General features: G+C 41.5%; 1 protein-coding gene and 1 long non-coding RNA gene across 2 annotated transcripts in view; one reads left to right on the top strand and one right to left on the bottom strand.

The window, feature by feature from the left end:
• The window catches only part of LOC119011467, an 86,923-nt gene extending 79,007 nt beyond the window's left edge, over positions 1 to 7,916 (top strand). The window contains exon 3 of the long non-coding RNA XR_005072204.1: positions 7,138 to 7,916. This is a non-coding gene — a long non-coding RNA (uncharacterized LOC119011467). The remainder of the gene's footprint in view (positions 1 to 7,137) is intronic.
• Positions 1 to 16,425, bottom strand: part of zgc:172282 (leucine-rich repeat and fibronectin type III domain-containing protein 1-like protein) — a 186,607-nt gene that overhangs the window by 47,873 nt on the left and 122,309 nt on the right. The window lies entirely within an intron of this gene.

The following is a 16,425-nucleotide window of genomic DNA, read 5'->3' as shown; positions in this document are numbered from 1 at the left end:
TTGTCTGGCGATTTCCATGAGCACCGAAAGTAACTACTGGCAGTGTGCACGGACCTGCAGTGGATTATGATGTGCAGTCTGGTTCATCTGTCTGGGATGAATTATAAAAAAAGAAAGCCTCTTGTTTCTCATCATCTCTGTCTTTGTCTCATCTCTTATTCAGTTCAGTTTGTACCACAGACTAACAGAAGGACTTATGAATGAATACATAATTTTTGACAGGGCAAACAATTAAAGCTGAATGGGACGTTGAGCCCAACTTTCTCCGTAGCTATTAATGAGCGGCTGGATCCACAAGTGGCGTTTTGTTTACCGTAATCCAGTTTTATGTTGGCCGCGGCAAAAACATAACACGTCTTTTCACATATTTGATGTGAGTGAACGACTCTCCCTATTGGACCTTGAACTTCAGTGCACATCAATTATTTCAATGTGAGTGAATAACAGTCTGCATCAACTCTGCAATGGCATCCCAGTAGGATCAGCAAAGAGCTCTTGCAAATATTTAAGATAACTGCAGTTTGAAAATCCTGAAAAGAATTGCCTGTTCATCCTTAAAATCCTCTCCTCCTCGTCTCTAAACCGGCAGTTATCCGTATGTCAGATGGGCACACTTTGCTCATGGGGACTGCAGACACTCAAAAAAATAGCTCCATATGCCTCCAATGTCACCATCTTGCTGTTCTGTTTTTTTTTTTTTTCACTTTTGACGGCTTTGTTTTTGTGCTCAGAAGTGCGACGAAGACAAAGAAAGTTCAACGTCTACTCATTTGTATTGTATATGGAGATGTGCGCAGTGAGGTTTGTAGAAAGAACTGGGATGATGAATCATTAGACAGCATGGAGGGTGTAGGGGATCTTTAAAACATGTAGTTGGCAGCTTCTGATTAAGGATGATGTGACTGTTGCCGAGTAACAACAACGCACGCCGCAGACCTTTATCATTCGGTCGCAGTTTTGCTCTGTTATGTTCAGGAAAGAAAGTGACTCGGTTAGATTTAGGAAAACATCATCTGGTTTTAGTTAATATCATTAAGTCAAGTCTGTAACTTCAGATGCATATTACCTGAGGAACTTGCATTACCTTATAAGATGTATTTCACTATTTAAGTCAGTTAAAAGCACACACCTTCGACTTCGGCATTAGTGAAGTTCAGATAACAGCTGTCCAGTTCGTTTAGGCCATAAAACAGTTTGGTTTTGATTCTTCTTTTTCTTCCTTAATGGAGTCAAGCAACGGATTGTTGCATCACTAAAAATGGTGTTAAAAGACCAAAGCTGTGATAAGGGTGCTCTTTCCTCCTCTCTGAGATAATTATTGAGTTCTGGGCTCCTCTAAAGCTGGGGATTAGGGGTGTTTTCTTAGAAACATCTGTACAAATTCTGTTAATGTTCATTAAGTAGGGATTCCCAAAACAGAGCCAGTGCAGTCGCTTGCTCTAGCTGTTAAGGGGCTCGTCAACAGCGCTGTCCATGGTGCTGAAGAGGATCATGAATTCATTTTACTGTTTCATTTAACTGGGAGCAGTATTGCATAGTGCATATTCTTCTAACAAAAAAACAATCAATATCACTATTATTTGTCCTCCATGATTAGTATGATTAGTATTTTATCAACAGTGTTGGCTGCCTTAATTCCTTTACTCTTTCTGATCAGAGATAAGAGTTGAAGTTTTTGTAAGCACATTACTGAAAGCTTCTACCTCTTTAGACAGGCTCAACAGGAATATTCTCCGATGCTTGGAAAATGTGCATTTACTGGTTAAACCCTAACATCCGATATTCCGTACAGATTACATAAGTTCTGTTCAATACCACAGATTGATCTAGAGAGTTACATTAAAAGCTGTCCTGTTGCGCCCCCCCTTTGGCCTTCCAATGAGTCACCACTTACATTCAGAAGCAATACGACCCAAAGATGGACTAGTTATTAATTTTACAGTACATATAGACATAGTACTTTTCTGTACATTGATAATGTACATATAAGGTGTAACATCCAGTCACCGCCAGAGTCTCAGCTATACTTGAAACTCATGCTGATTGAAATATGTCACACAAATGACTGCAAGGCATTAAGTGCTTGTTTGGCAGGAAGAGACAAATAAAACTTGGGGCGGAGTGCTGATGTCCAGAGATGTATGCAAAACCTGTGAAACAGGTGCTGCCTCAGTATGGAAAGTTCTGACCCAATTTCCTTGCAGCTTAAGTCAAAGTCAACGTTCTTGTCTTTCTTGGCCACATGCCCAGATCTATAACTCCAGCCATTTTACGTGTTTATTTTGGGTCCAAGTAATAAAACTACCAGACCAGAAGCCCATTATATTTGCTTTGAGTCGTCCTCTCTAATTCCTTTCCCTCTCTAATACCATGTGATGTTGCTGTCCTTGTTTTGGCACTTTAGATTTATAGTGTAATAACAGAAACTGATTTCATTGTGTGTGTTTTGTTTTGCTTTTCATTTGTGAATGATGGTTTGAATTTTGAAGATTGAATCTTGAGTCTGTGTCAATACATGAGATAAACAACAATACGACCGATTCTCTGGTATAACCCTGATAATGTGGAGAAACAGTACTGTGTGATGTGTTACGGATATGTACGTCGCAACTGCATTTAGTGTCATAATTGTAACCAACATGGAGGCGATGGTCTGTTTTCTCTCCGTCTAACTTTGTCTTGCCTCTCTTCCCCTGCCTGTCCAATGCACTTTGTGAACTCTTTTTTCACTAGGCAGCCGCTACTCCTATTGCTATTTTTGTGACCTTGAAACGCGCAAGATTGAAGAACAGAATGGGAGTTGCATGCAAATCAGGTAGCACGCTGCAAGGTGCTGGTACTTTTTTGTGAAGTAATTGCATGGGGCCAAGTCTCTCATCTTTTATAATTTGGTGATTTTGCCCGCTGGCGTGAAAGGAATGCCTGCTAGAAATGTGCAACAGCGGCACAATAATGCAAAATAATGTGAATATACAAAAGTAATCTGACTAAAGAATAACCAAATGGCTCCTTTGTGCTGCTGAGCAGCGTCCACAGGGCATTGGTGTCCACTGGGAGTATGTATCATATCTCTCAACCAGCTCACAGCTGCGCTGCTGCCTGTCTCTCTGCTTCTTCTGCTGTCTGTCCCTACCAGTGTGTAAGCCAGTTTCGACATGTACGCACACAGACACTCGACCGGTTGGCTCCTGAACTAGCTATAATAGGTTGGATTTTCAAGAGCCATTGCCAGATTTCCTCCCATTTATCAAAACTATTGATCCACAAACCGCCCATGGCCCATCAACCACAGACAGAGAGAGACAGAGAGAGAGAGAGCGAGAGAGAGAGAAGATTAAATTCATTTAAAGCGTAGTGTTGACAGTAGGGGCCATGTACTGAATTTAGCCCATCTATCATACAGGAAATACAGAGAGCGGGAGAAGGAATGAGAAGAAATGGAAGAAAGAAAGTGTTAGTTTGGGCTTAGAAATAGAGGGAACATAAATGTAGTGGAGAGAGAGAGAAAGAAAGAGAGAAATGAAATATTACGGAATGAGTGGTGTTGACACTGGGGAGCATGTATTTAGTTCAGCTGGCGGATTAAAGCCTAATTTTACATCCATCTAAGTGGGCCATAGGGGGAGAGAGTGGGGCTGAGGCTGATGCTTGTTAATGGCTTAAGAGTCTTGTAAGGGCTGGGATAGACTTTGACTTCAATGACAAGTTGTACTTGACACACGCCCAAGGTTTTAGGGGCTCAAGAAAAACATGTTTTCAGTTGAATACAGTGGAGTAGACGATCCCCGAGCCTGCTAAAGCCAGTCAGTCTTTAATGTGGTGCTGGTGCTGAATGAAAACCACATTACCCCGGCTCTGATCATGTTTCTGAATGCAGTGTCCCTCGTGTGCTGAGTAATGTCCCTGACTTGAGGCCTTGCAAAGCCCACTCAAAAATGCAATCGACAATTAGGTAATCACTAAATGTGTTAACTCAAGCTCAGAGGCTGCCAAACCTAAATCCAAAATGATCTGGCTGTCCGTGTAGCTGCGGTCTACAGAAGCACATTCATATTTTTTGAAGTTTTTAGGACAGCAGTTTTCTTTCTTTTTTTTTTTTTTTTTTTTGTCACAGGGCGGCTGACAGTGACTTGAATCAGCCACATGGCTGCATGGAAAACGTTCCGTTTCAAAGCTCTGCACGGAAACACACATGAAGCCCTTATTGGGATTATCCATTTTCACTCTAATCCGTAATGCATACATTAAAACATAATGCATTCAAAGCCGTTGGTTTCCTGTAACTATGCATCAGAGTGGGGGAAGAAAAAAAAAAACATGCACAGAGTAGAGCAGGGGAGATAAAAAACACACTGCAAAGATGTACAGAGAAACAGAGAAAGTGCGGAAACATAAAGTAGGAAGTAAAAATGAGGGCGAAAGGGGCGTTTTCTGCCTGGTGGAATATTTCAAAGAAAAAAACAAAACATACTAATACTGATGTTCTGCCCCGAGAGGAGCCGGCTTGGTTACATGTTTACACCCTCGCACACACAGTCCACGTAAATGATCTACTTGGCTTATGCAAACGCACATGTCAGCAGAACCACTAACACTATCAAATCCAAATCTATCCAACGCCACAGACCCTTACACGCACACACATGCTTGTGCAGCTCAAATGCAAACGCCAGCTTTTACATAATTAATAAATATTTCATCTGTCATTATATGGGCATTAACAGGAGCTCGCGCATGCTCGTGCGCTGAGCGAGATCAGCGGCTATTTGGCTGCATGCTGTTCTGTGTGTACTGCACAGCGCACACTGGCATGAAATATACACGCACACATACATTAGCTCGTGTAAATGATAAACCCAGGCAGTGCAGGGAGGAGTTGGTGTGGTGCATGCAGGCCAGTGGCTCTCTATCCCACCGTCGCCTCAACTCCTCTGTCCTTGCTGCGTCGATCTCCTTGTTTATGAACCTCGTAATAAGCGTGCGAGTGTGAGAGTTGAAGTCCCGCTCATGTAACTGTGTGTGCGGTGATTATGAGCAGGTCATTGCAGTGGCAAGCAGAGACGAAGACGAGGGAGAAGACGAGGGAGAAGGCGAGGGGCAGGACAAACGGTGACAAAGGAATATCAAACCAACGCTAAGGCTAATCACTAGCGTCAGTAACATATTATGGATGAGCATGCATGGGCTCTTATGTGCACATGCTCGCTACAGCACACACCCCAGCAGAGTACAGCAGAGTCAAACAGGACGATTAAAAGAGACCGCTACTGAGACGCGGGCCTATTAGCAGTTATGGGACGCTGTTTTCAACAATTAACAGAGATTTCTCAGTGCCCATGTGAAGCCATTAGCTCAGGACACGAGAGATGCACAAACTGCTTAGGTTTGAAACAACACAATCAAAATCAACTCGGAGATTGCCCCGACCTTTTTAACTCAAACGCTTCATGTGCATCAGCAGTAATGCACAAGACAGAGGCTAGAAATAAAAAGGGGCCTCTAGTTATGAATAGCTGCTCAGCACAATTACGTGATAGAACACAGCCTTTCAACTATAGAAGCTAAAACTTTTAAAGAGTCATCCTGTCATGTCATATTAGTAGAATATGCTGATTTATCTTGGGCTGAGGAGCAGTTGTGCAAAGCGGAGACGGATATCACGCAAGTTCTCAGCGGCGCGAGTATATTTAGAGGTGCTGAGGATATTCTGATGACGTCTTGTAACTTTTTGTTACAGCAGTCCGTGGGCTTCATATCTTATGTTCATTTCCAAAACTATACGGCAATGGGTGGTGTGGTTTAAACAGGCGGTGATGGGCTGCATGTCCCAGCAGCAAAAAACAAAAAACAAAAAAACATATAGTGCAGCGTTGGCTTCCATCACGCAGACCTGCACACAAGAATATGGCTGCAATAACTGCATGGTGCGGTCTTCTGAGAAGCAGTCTACAGCCAAGGCCACCACGATGAACGTATGGGAGGAGGCTGCCCCTGTACTCACATATGTATCTTGTTGTTGTACTGTGTAGAATTTCTGTTTGTATTAGTAATGTTAGTCACTAACTGAAATGGAGGGAGGGTGTGTGTGTGTGTGGGGGGTGGGGGTGGTGGTGTTAGGTCGCCAGAGTTTAGGGGCAAAGACAGTGAGGGCGGAGGGTAAATGTATGCATACTGGATTTGCATCCAAAAAGAACTGTTCACAAAAAGGGCAACAAGGGTGAGAAAAGAATTCGCCTGAAGAGCATTTAGCCTGTGCCGACACAAGCGAATAAAAAGAAGCTCACGTAAATCAACTAAATAAATGCCAGACCAAAAAATGGCACCCGTCTGGTCCAAAAAATAACTGTGTATCCTCCTGGTTAACTACCTGTGTGTGCGGCTCACTATATATGCGTGGCGTGTCCATAGACTTCATATTGGGATGACCACACAGATTTTTACATCTTTTTTTAGCTCTAGGAAAGTTTTACAAACACAAAACCTCCATTGAGTGAAATCATAATTGATCTTCCATGCAGATTGAGTTGTCCTGTCAACAATCTTAAAGACATCTCTTCGATATGCCGTGTTTTGACCCAAGTGATGCCTCAGTAGCATCGCCCTAGGGGTGCTGATTTGACAGTTATATGAACACCGCTGGTAACCGCAATTCCATTTGAATGAAAACATGTTCATCATTGTAATCTAGTGAAAAATGCTGGAGGGTCTAATTCGCCGAGCAATGAAGCAAATTGCTGTCGTAGTTAATTGTCTCTTGGAGAAAAAAGCAACTTTCTTTACTTCTTTGAAAATAACATCTACATTTTGCTCTGCTGGTTAACAGTCTCTCTTTTCCATCTTTGGGACAGCGAGCTCTGGCCACAACTTGGCACCACATTCTTTTTGATTATTTATTCTAATCCCCCACCACACAAAAAAATAACTGTTTTCATGTTGTTCCTCTCTTCTCAAAAGAAACACAAAACAAACCCAATATATTTCAAGGCACAGAGGAGCTGTTAGAGCCCCAGACAGCCAATTGTCTGGGCTTCCTTCCAGACTCAAGCAAGCCAGTTCTGTGATAGCACTGGTCACCCAGAAGTGTATCCGAGCCCCTTTGTTTACGAACACTCAGACACGTCTGTCATTGACTTTCAGTGAGAGAATAGCCAGATAAAAGAAGCATATCACCACGTTTCCGAAAAGCACAGAAGAACAAGACGGCGATATCCAGATGCCACTGAGATGCACTGAAATTCAAGTGCTGAGGAGAACCCACACTCAGCAACCTGTCATCAACTTTTGATTATTTCCCAATGGCAGCACACGGCCCCGGTGCAAGTCTTCTTAAGTTCGACACAACTCTTGATGTGTGTGTAGTGCAGAGCTTTGTTTTCTCGCTCGGTTATTCATCTCTCTCAGTCTGAAAGAATTCAAGATGGTGCTTGTGTGTGCTCAGGAGGTTGGCGTGGACTCGCTTCAGCAGGACCCCTGACAGCAGGTCCTCTGTGTGGAGCTGAGCCGGGGTCCTCGCTCCTAATGAGGCCTCCTTTCTCTCCTTCCACCCTCCCTTCTCTTATTCTCCTTTGCTCCTTTACTTCTTTTATCCTTCACTCTCCTTCCACCCCTTCGTATCCCCCCTCTTTTCATCTTGCTCCTTGCCCTTCCACACTCCTTCACTGTGTCCTCTTTTTTTCCCGCATTCGCTCGTCTCCTGTCCTTTCCCAGCCTCTACCCACCTCTCCTCTCTTTTTCTTTCATCCGTCGTCAACTCTAAGCTGTACCTCCTCTTGTCTTTCTTGAATCCCCACCCCCTGGCCTTGCATTTAAATAATATGAAAATGAATGAATAAAAGTGAAATGATAATTTAATGTATGCACCTCTTTGAAGTTACTGTAAGTCACTCCTGATAGGAGCGTGGAGCAAATGTGTAAAACATGATTATGTAAAAGATTATCAAAGAACATTGACAGCTGTATTAGCCTGATCGATGTTACATGGACAGAAACGAGCAGAACAGAGTGATTATGCTTGTGAAAATGTTGTTGTGTTTTGATGTTGTTGTGTTTTTTTAAATGTCATTGTTTTCTTTTGATGTTGTTGTGATTTCTGAAATATTGGTGTGTTTTCTTTTGATGCTGTTGTGTTTTTGTTGTAATATTGTTGAGTTTTCTTTTGATGTCCTGTTTTTTTTTTTTTAAATATTGTCATGTTTTCTTTTGATGTCGTTGTGATTTCTGAAATGTTGTTGCGTTTTCTTTTGATGCCGTTGTGTATTTTTGAAATATTCTGTTTTCTGAAATGCTTTTGTGTTACTTCTCCAGTTTATATTTGATTGTTGCTGTCGCTGTTTTCTTTTCACATGTTTAAATTTTAGATCACGCGTGGGAAGACATGGGAAAATTTGGAAATCCCATGCAAAGAAGCAAATTTCATTTTTTGTTTCCATGTGTGAAAATGTTTGAAAACGATACACATTTGTAAGTAAAAGCAGTCACACATGAATGTATTTGATTCACATGTGACATTATTTTCTACTCATGTCAGAGTTTTAAATCACAGAAGAAGATATTGCAGAAAGTAAATGGGTAAATGGGTTGCTAGGCTGTGATAATGGGCTTTAATGGGACTCTTAAACTAAAAGTTGAATGTAATGACTGATGGCTAGAATAAATCTTTGAATTGTCACAGCACATTTAATAAATTGACAAGGTCATGACTCAATGGTATGGCAGTGGGAGAGCTGAAAAGGTGAATTTTTACAATTGGAAAGTGCCAATAATTTCACATGAGAATTAAATACCACAACAAAATTGCCCTTTGTAGTGTTTTTACAATTACACTCTAGCATGCTGATAGAAGCTAATAACGTCAGAAACGGAACAGCTAAACACAGGTGACTAACTGAGAATGTTTAGGTTTGTGTTGAAGTCACGATGTGGGATCTCCTCAGCAACAACCCCCTTCATCCATGTGTATTAAGTGCACAGGCTCCTATTGGTGGAAACAATCCACTGCCTATGGCAACCGTAATCTCCACCATGTCTTAGGCAGATGTTGATTAAGGCTCTGTAATACTGTGCAGAAATTATTCAGACATACCGATAAAACATTCATAAGTATGCTTCCATCCACTTTCTTTTTCTGCTCATTTTGTATTTGTGCGACAACAACAACAACAACAACAACAACAACAACAACAACAAAGACCTGAATAAATAAATAAAGCTGGTGAGTCATCAAAAACTAATTGTGACAGTCTAGAATGGATACATATGTAATTAAACAATCGTAACAGAATGTATATGATGGATGGGACTGAAACAAACACTCAGGCACTTGCAGCCCTAGATGAGAACACCAGATCTGTGCTGAGCAATGCTCAAATTAAGACACGACATCAGTGCAGTGTCTTCTACATTGTCTTCCACTATTATTTATTTTTTTCTTAATTACAAAATCTGGTTTGAACTGAACTGGAAAATTAGAACAACCAGCTGTTTATCTCATTGAACTAACTCCTAATATTCACATTACAGCCACAGATGAAAATGCGCATTCATGTGCATACTGTTTCGTAGATTTTCCAGATTTTTTTTTTTTTTTTAGAAAGAAGCAGTATAATTTGATGGAAGACATGGCTAGAGATGCAGCTTTCTAATCTATGATTCAAGACTGTTTTATGTATACATTTTGTATGGATTTTTTTTTCCTACACAGGATAGAGTAGCTGTTTCACTGCTTCTGCCTCTATTGCTACTTCTCTCTATACACATGCATTAGGCACATTCTCTTGGGGTTTTCTAGTGGCTGAGAAATGCAGAAAGAAGTGGGACTGATATATAGTCTAACTCCATATGAGCAGTAAAAAAATGTAATAAATGGTTATTTCAAATCCATAGATTCAGCACTTGTAAAATAAATGTCAATTATTCAGATCAAATAAAACATTACTGTTAAGTCTTAAATAAACTCATTCATCAGCAGCGAGCTCAGAATAAGCTTCTGGTATCTCTGGCTCAGAATGGTTAATGCAGTGCTTATTCTATTGTGCTCTCATAATGTGAGGTAAGATACACAGCAATTATACCAATCAAAATCTATAGTACACACATGTAATGCGGCTTAACCTCTAAGAGGTTCAGTCATACAACAATTCAGTCTTAATGGGGTTAAGTGGATTAAAAAAAAAGCAACTGACAGAGATGGATCGAGGCTTAAAGATAGAGAAAATGCAGAGAGGGAGGAGAAAGGCTCTCCGTACACATAATGCTGCTCAGAGCAAATACTGCAGATCAATGTAATGCGCACCGTTTGAAAAAAAAAGAAAAGTATGGCCAAGCACAGGATCACTTCACACGTATGTGTGGAGGCATGTGTCTGTTTATTTATAGAGGGAATCTGTGATTAGAGGACAGGAGGAAATAAAAGAAGACAGTGGAGAGAGGGAATAACAGGACGGATGTATGAATAATGGAGTGATCAAGCAAAGAGAATGACAGGGAAAAGAAAATGGTGAGAAAAGACCGAGTGGGTTTTATGTTTCAAGTCTATATCCAAACAGGAAAAGAAGGGATCTGTCGACATATCCACTGAGCAGAATATCAGTACATCCACTGTAATCATGTTTCCCATGACCTGCCAACTCTCATGTTCCTCCTTATGGCTTCGTGTGTTGTTGTGCCCTTGTTTTATAGCAAAGCATCAGTCACACTCACATGCACGTAAAAAAGAAATATTTATGGTTGGGTTGTTTCTGCTCTGAACTAGACCTGAATTCTAATAGAAAAATGATTTTTTAAAAGAATATCTCTATTCCTTTTGTTCAGCAGGAGAAAACCTTTATAAGAAAGAAGAGGCACAGGGAGGGAGCGACTCAAGGTTGGATGGATGAAATGTGGAAGCCACTAAAAATATCAAAGAGTTTTGATAAAGAACATAGAATAAAATAACAATTTTGGTTTAATCTATTTTTCATAGGGCTAGTTTAGTATGTGCATATTCACAAATGGGTCTTCATGTCTTTCTTCTGATATTCAACTACTTCAGTCTTTTCTCTTTTCTGTAGTCTTTTTTTTTTTTTTTTTCATATTTTGGGGCTGAGTAGACAATGTTTTACGGTAGCATGTTTAACCCTGAAAACTTTTAATCCTTTTTTATTTCAAAATATGCCACACAGTTTCAACTTTAGAATTAGCACTTTGTACATAGTAATACATCATAGCTTTTGTGCTCGTACAGTTCACACAGACGAAGCAGAGTCCTGGAGGTTGTTTTTCAAATTTACAAAACCAATCTTGTTGTTCTCTCTGCCTCTTTGCCTCATTTTAGAAAATTCCATGCTAAGACTCAGGTTTTAAATAATTCTTGATGACACTGGATTGGTTTGCCACAAGCTACCAGGATCCTGTCCCTAATCCTAAACATATCCACTAACAACCCTTAACCCTTAACCCCTACCCCTATTGGATGAAGGATAACGGGATCAGACTTCAATAAGGATGGAGAGAAGTAATCAATGTACAGTAACTAAGGGAGAGAAAAAACACCAAATGGGAATGAAGATTCCGTCAGCACTGTAGCCTAAATGTACATTTCATATACACAAGCATTACCAGCAAGCCAGCTGAAAAGCACTTGCAAATAGGACAAGGACGAAAATGCCTAATACTGCGTTAATCTCACCCTGGCTTACTGCTGAACTAAATTGAACTGAGATACATTCAATACATTGGATGGGGATCCACTGATTGGTTAGGGTTGTCTTGTTTACTATTGATCTCCCTTCATATTATCAGGCTGTATTTTCCCTTGTTTGCTTCTTTTTGTCAAATGTGAGAGTTTAATTTAGATTTCCGTCCATAAATCAATTTAATGCTCACTCATTATTTTCCCCTCCATTCAGTCATGTCCATTCATTCCACTTCAGCAGTGAAGGGTGGCTGTATATGTGCATGGGGCAAAACAGGGTTTCAGCAGGATTCACCAGGTTAAATTATGATGTCTTTGATACCCTATAGAAACCCATTTAAAGTATTTTTCACAGTTTTACCAGTCAAAGTATGATGGGATTTGATTATGATTTCATCACAGTTTTTATCCAGTACTTCCCAGTAGCATGTTACCACAGTTAACCATCCCAGCTGTTTTAAAATTGCAATATGGTCAGATTTTACTTTAAAAATACCCACAATTAACTAACACATGTTTTTTTTTTTGTTGTGTCTGTGTTGTGTTGCAGAGATATCTTTTGAAGTTAGCGAGTCACTCACCACTTTGTACCTCTAGAAGGAAATAATCTGATAGAAAATGGCACCAACCCGCGGCGCTCTGGGCTCCCAGTCCGGGCTAATACGACCGGTAGCTGCACAGCTAACTGGGCTAACAAGCTAACAGCAGCTGCAGTTAGCAGTAGTTAGCACTTAATCTGGTGATATGCTGCCCCCTGTTTGTTTGAATTAGACAGATGTACATTTTTTACATATAGTTCCTTTAACCAGCACTCTATGAGACAACAAGCTTCCAGGCTAATGCAGTAGTGCTTCCTCTAGGCTGCAGACTTAAAGGCTGCAGGGTAAAAAACTTCTAGATACCCTGGAAAATAGGCAGTGAAACACCCCTCAAATGGCTCTACAAAAAAGATTTAAGACCCACTTTGATCAGAAAGCAAATTTATAGTAGTTTCAATTCAGCTGACCTGCTTGTGCATATTTGGAACTATGGGAGGAAGCAAAACAAGTGACATGAGACAAACATTATGTGTGATTTAAATACTTTATCGGGTTGGTTTCTCTGTCACAACAACGTTGCCGACTTTGTAGGTTAACAGCCGAGGTTTTAAAATGTCATCATGGCTTTGCTCGCTTCAATCATGCACAGCCCTCACCTCGCCTCTCCGTCTGAGCGCTGTGAGCACACTGGTGCCTGTTCTTTTATTAAGACCTGACGCTGTGTTATGAGTTTCTATTGATCTGAGCGATCATTACAGACGTTCTGAAGACGATGACGTGAACGAGTCAACTCAACTAAATAAATGACGAGACACGCGAAAAGCCCTTTCTAGAATACTGATGTTTGATTTCATGAACTGTGTTGTGATGTTGCGGCCCCCCTCGCAGCAGCTGTCACGTCGGCGAGTTCAGTGCTACGAGACGGCTTAAAACATGGATAAACCGCGCTCGAATGTTAAGCTTTTGGAAGCTCACGATGGAAACTCAATCATTAATGAAGTGCCTGTTTACTCATATTTCATTTAGCATTGCAGGATGCAATCCATCCGCCATCTCTAGGCTCTGATCCCCACTTACCATCCAAATCCCCTCTCCTCCTCTCGCCCCGTCTTCTCCTGTTTCTCGGCTCCTCCCCCTCCTGCCCAACAGTCCCCTCGTCTCACCCGCTTGCCTCTCCCCTCTCCCTTTGCTCTGCCGCCTCCTCTCATTTTACTACTTTTCTCCCTCTCCCCTCACTTCCCCTTCCCCTCGCTGGGTAGACGTGTGTCTTTTTAATTACTCTTCCCTGCATCCATGAAGATCAGAAGGCTGGGGTGTGGAGGCAGGAGAGGGGAAGAGGGGTAGTGGACGGATGACGGGGAGGAAGAGAGAAGGGGGATTGTGGGATGGGGCGGCGGAGTGTGTGTGTGTGGGTGTGTGTGTCGCAGGATAATTAAACATCGATTTGGGACGATGATGAAAACGGCAACAAGACGCCAAACAAGGGGATTATGGGTCGTGCAGCCGGCAGCGTTCTGCTGAGCTCCGCAAATATCCAAGGGAGGAGAGGAAAAGGGAGGTGGAGCAAGGAGGAGATCGAGGAGGAGGGAAAAAGGGAGACTGAAAGTAGAGAGTACAAACAGGAAGAAGAAAGGACAGAGAGATAAGGGACATGGAGGGTAATGGTGGGAGCTGAGCAGCGGAAAACAGGGATAGAGCAAAGCGAGGGAGAAATTTGGTGTATTAAAATGTGATACAGAGTGAAGGGAAGACAGAATGTAAAATAAGGGAAAAGGAGCAAAAAGAATGATAAAATATGGAACCGGGGACGAGAAGCACAGCCGACTTGGGAGAAGCCTGCACGAAGGAGTGAGAGGGAGAGAAAAAAATCTGCAGATGTGAAAGAGAGGAAAAGGCAGAGATGAAACAGAGCATGTCTTCTGTGTCTTTGAACTTAACCTCTCTGATCTGACTCATTAGTTCTGCCTTTAATTGGCACAAATACAGCAGGTACCAGCGATGCAATGGTATGTTTGTGTGTGTGTGTGTGTGTGTGTGTGTGTGTGTGTGTGTGTGTGTGTGTGTGTGTGCGCGTGCACAGAAGTGTGCATGTGGGAACAGTCATTTGTCATTAGGCCCTTAAGCTCATTAGTACGTATCCAGTGAATCATTCAATTAAATGACAATGACCTATGGCAAAACTGACTGCTCTTTGCCACCAGTGGGTGCTGGGATGTGCACAGGAGCATGCGCGATGCTCTGACTGTGCATATGATGATCGGGCAGATACATCTGTCTGGTGGTATTGAAGGCTAGGATGTGGCTGAAAATCTCCTGTACACATGAAGAGTGTCATATGTAGCTTGTCTGATGACATGCCGTATTTAATGACTGTTACACAGTTCCAATATTGAATTTCAAGCTCACAATTGAGAGTGCTGTGGCAATATCAATATTTGCAAGTGTAGCAGTTAACTAACCCTGACCCAAATAATAGAAGTGTCCTAGGATAATAGACACAAGTCATTTTTAAACGTTTTGTTTTTTTTTGTTTTTTCAGTGTGTGTCTGACTTGTGAAATCATTAGTGCAAAGAACCACTTGAAGTGAAACTCTCACCAAAATGCAACCAAGGCTAAGCAACATGAAACTTTGCTTGTAGTATCACCAGCATTGACAACATTGTTTGTGTATACAGAGTTAACTAAAAATAAAGTTTTTGAACAACTCATCTTAGCAGTAGCTTGTTCTGCTTGCAGCATCATGGCAGCCGAGAAGTATCGATCTCAGAATGCAATGTAACATGGACGAGAGTTAACGTGGAACTCTGCTGTCTTCAGACATCAACTATCCACGCAATATCTCACGTGACTTTTCCTTCTGTTGATTTTTTTTTTTTTTTTTAGTATTGTTTCTAATATGAGGCTCCTCTTTCAACTTCAAGTTTAATATTGTTTTTGTTTTTGCTAATAAAAAAAGACAAAAAAAAAACAACAAATTGTCCATTCATTTATATGGAACTAAGCTTTAGGAGTGGTCCACCCTAACTGTCCTCCATGTTATGTTGCATTCAGAAATCAACGCTTCTCACTGGCAGGACGGCGGCTAGCGGAAGAAACATCTGCTTCGGTCCAAACATGCTAGTATTGGCAGTGGCCTTTAAAAATGCCAAATCATCTTCCGCATGTGCGTATGTAAGCAGCCATAGCAACCCCTAAGAAGCAGTGAATCTTGTTAGCTTGTTTGTTTCTAATTGACAAATCAGAAGATCCAACTCCTCGAAATTGTCACTGAGTAGATGTATTACAGCGAGCTGCTGCCACACACTATGGCACAAAGCTGTGGTTTATGGGCCCCGGTGTTTTTATGAGCCGTATAACACATTACTTCCCATTCCAAGGTCAAACACATGAGGCCAGGGCTCACTCATTAAATTGTAATTTAGTGCGCAACGGGACTAACCAAGACTAGCTCATTATCCATATCACTCGATTTACTACAGAAGGTTTCTGTGATTTGTTTTTTTTTTTTTTTTTTTTCTTCCTCCTGTTGTCAGCAGAGCCGATTTACCACTTAAACTGCGGGTGTTTAAAAACTGACAGATGGTGCTCCTGAACTTAAGCTGTGAATATATTCATTCGGCAATAAGGCGTATAATCAGCGAAAAATTCAGGGTGACCTGAATGCGTCAAAGCATCTACCGTTGCCATGGTAATCAACATCCAAATCAGTATCATAACTCTTCTTGTATTGCAGAGGGGGCCAAATTTATCATCCGTCATAGCTCTGATAAAGAGCGTGAAATAAAGCCCCTCCATGATGCTTAATTAGTCTCAAAACCTCTTGTTATATGAGCACACGGAGCGGTATCCTCGAGCAGAAGAGCAACCCTGGGAGGGAGAATTTCTGCTGCGCATGCACAAATGCGGCCCCGTGAGCACGGCCGCTTGTTGGGGGTCTCGCAACCCTCCCTGCGCACTGGCAGCTGCTTAACACTTGCCCGCCCGTCAAGTTGACTGATGAGACTTCGGGGGCTGGGGGTGAAGTACACATTGACTGATGTCTCCCCTCCTGTCAGCAGACTTACAGTTACACTAATAGGAAAGTACATAAGTAGATAATCATCATAGTTTCGAATATCTGTGGCAGTTTGACTGAAGCTTCAAAGCTCCAAAAATGGTATTCTGGTCAGCACTTAAAAAGAATCAAAATAAATGTCATCATACATAGCAAAAGT

This window comes from Acanthopagrus latus, chromosome 2 (genome assembly GCF_904848185.1).
Source record: "Acanthopagrus latus isolate v.2019 chromosome 2, fAcaLat1.1, whole genome shotgun sequence".
Lineage (NCBI taxonomy): Eukaryota > Metazoa > Chordata > Actinopteri > Spariformes > Sparidae > Acanthopagrus > Acanthopagrus latus.
Note: the sequence above shows the minus strand (reverse complement) of the source record. Positions and strands in the feature narration are given on the sequence as shown.